We start from the raw sequence: 3,287 nt of genomic DNA, 5'->3' as shown, positions 1-3,287 counted from the left end.
ATCAATGTAATCAATGTCCTTTAACTTAAAACCATTAAGTTTAGTCAGCTTGTTTTGGTTTACTAAAAAATAGGCCAAACAGCTCATAATTTATTCATGTCGCAATGCATGATGGGAGTCATGGATGAGTTCTGATTGGCTACAACTTGGTTTTTTGGTGGTCACCGTTGTTGTGATTCTCACACTGATTCTTCATGTCTGTGTGTCTAAAAGCAAAAAAGCTTTTTTTTTCTTTCTTCATCTGTCTCATAAAGCCAAAACTGACAGATCTTTTGTTCACAGTTCTATTGAAATCTGTAAGGAAAACCTAAGTCAAGTACTTAAGTCACTATATGATGATAGCTATTTTAAGTACAGTCAATGCTACTTGATGACTTTTGTTCTTGGCTTGTCTAGCTGTTATAACTCAGTAAAAGCAGCCAAACAATATCTAACATTGAAGATTTAAGGGTCAAGAGCCCAACTAATGCAAACATTGACCACTATAATGGTTGCTTAAATTTTTTTTCCCTCTTTTGGTGATTCTGCTTATTAACATCAGGTGTCTGTAATAATGATCAATCATGACGACGTGTCTTCATCAAATACTTGTCACATCATCAAATTGTCACATCCCGTTTTTGAATGGTGAAATTAAACTCTTTGCGTTACTTTAACAATTCATAATTAAGTAAAGTGGATAATTAAACAGCTTAAGTTATTTAAGCACAATGCAATAGTGTTTTGGCGGACAACAAAATATATATATGTTGTTTTAAAATAAAATATTTAAATAAAACCAACAATGGCACAAAACCATTTTTTGAGTGCAGGTAACATTCCACATATACACTGGCTGTTATTAAATTTTACACATTTTAATATTTATTCCATAATGGAAACACTTTTGTATTTATTTTTAAGATTAACCTAGGTCAATACTGGTTCCATTCATTTAAAATAGTAATATATTTTTTAATTATTAGTTTAAAATAGCTTTAGTTTCATGTAAATGATTTGTAAAATGTAATTTATTTAGTAATGTTCAGTATCATGACTACTTTTCCTATCCTATTCAAACACATTTTGTCCTTTCACTAAAATGCCTATTTTCTTGACCACTTTTTAGTTTACCAAACCAAGATTTACTGGTTCTCACATCGGCAAAGCCAAATCATAGTGTGGCTAGGAGACCTTCTCAGGTTGGAGACCAGCCCAGCGCAGCAGTGTCTAGTGCCTCTACACAAAGCACCACTTTCACTGTAAGTAATGGCATAATTCACATTGCATTCTATGACGACACTTTCCATTTTCTGTTACATCTAAATTATTACACTTTAAAAAACCCACACTACCATTCAAAAGTTTGGTGTCAGTAAGTGTTTTTTGTTGTTGTTTTTAAAGAAATTTATACTTTTATTGAACAGGATGGCATTGTTCAAAAATCTCAGTAAAAACATTTAATGTTACAAAAGATTTCTGTTTGGCATTAATGCTGTCCTTCAAACTTAATTCCGAAAAACTCAAATGATGCAGTTTTATTAGGCATTAGCCATTTTCTTTCTTTTCTACTTCATTTTTATTTATTGTGAACATTCATTTGAGTACAATCAATCATATAGCATATTTCAAGCTATATACAATGATTGATGCAGCCATAGAGTATTTTTACAATATGTAGATATGTACAATTATTTATTTAAAACTATAAATTATATTTTGTAAATATGTTTAAATACAATAAAAAGAGGGAGGTAATTATATATCCTATATATCTATATATCCTAATTTAATTTCATCCAGAACAACGTCAAATGACCTTCATTATGTATAATGATGCTGAACAGAGTACATGCATTTGCAAACAAATATAAATATATAATCATCTTCTATTTATTTGTAATAACAAAATCAGACCTTCTTTATACATATTCAACCCATTTCCTCCACTTTCCCAGAAACACATCCTTCTTTAAATTAACCAAAAAAGTTATCTTTTCCATCAAATAATGTTATCTTTTCCAATATCTTTTCGATCTATGGTCACATCTATCCAGTTATCTAAAGTTGGTCTCTCTTGTGTAAGCATTTTTATCATGTAACACTGAAGAATAGAATAATGCTAAAAAAAAGCTCTTGCCACGACAGAAATAAATTACATATATGTATACATTTAAGTGTAGATTTAAGTTGTTGTAATGTTGTGTATTTAAAAAATCTATTATATTTCACTTCACAATTGTACAGACACAAGGTCCTCACATTCCAGCCCCTGTCTCCAAAGCTACTGCAGATGTGACCAGTCCCACGGAGCCATGCCTCAGTATGTAAATTCATATTCTGTTGGTCTAAAATGGTCAAGTAATCAGCTGTCACCAGCTAGGTGACAAACACTTTGGAAATAAATTGATTTTTTTTTCTTTTTTTTCACTTAAAGTATGTCTAGAGATGTGAAAAGGCTCACATGCCCTGTTTTTTTTTTTATATGACTTTTGGTTACACAAGGTGTCCTTGTTACACGTTACATGTACTTACTATTCTAATAACATTTAATAACATGCAAGTGACCCTAAATCAAATTCTAACCCTAAATGTTTAGGGTTCGGATTAGAGTTTGTCTTAGGGTTACTTGGATGTACTTAATGCATTAATAATTGTTATTATAATAGTAAGTACATGTAACGTGTCACAAGGACACCGTAAAAATAAAGTGTTACCTGACTTTTATAACCAGTATGGTTCACATATATTGGCATATTGAATCCTGCTTTGTCCCAAATACATCGTGCGCTCCACCCATTATAATTGCAAATCACAATTTAGAAAAAGTCGGATTGGATTACATTAGATTACATAGCCCCATATAGATTACATATGGATTGCACACAATACAGGACTACAAACGCACAATAATGTAAAAATGATATCCTTTTGCCAGCATTTGATTAGTGTGATTTATGATTTAGGTAGATAATATGATATGAATATATGCAGGGATTATGTTTTTTGTTAGTGACCTACAAAACATTATTAGTTCATACACTATTTCTAACTCATAGTAATTGATCCTGTGCATTTCTCTTGTATGTGTGCTAATGATTGTTCTTTTAGGCAAAGTTAATTTTCACCACTAGCTGTCAGTAAGCACGCTGGCTGGCTGGAAACCTTTTTTGTCTTCTGGGAAACATAACTATCTTCTGTAGCTTCTGAAGGGAAGTACTACATGAAAATATGATATTAAGGCAAAATAAGAAAAATGTATACATCTATATCCCTTAGTTTTCTCTTAATGCAACATTTTTCATTTT

This window comes from Garra rufa, chromosome 2 (assembly GCF_049309525.1).
Source record: "Garra rufa chromosome 2, GarRuf1.0, whole genome shotgun sequence".
Lineage (NCBI taxonomy): Eukaryota > Metazoa > Chordata > Actinopteri > Cypriniformes > Cyprinidae > Garra > Garra rufa.
The sequence above is the reverse complement of the archived record's forward strand: the minus strand, read 5'-3'. Positions refer to the sequence as shown.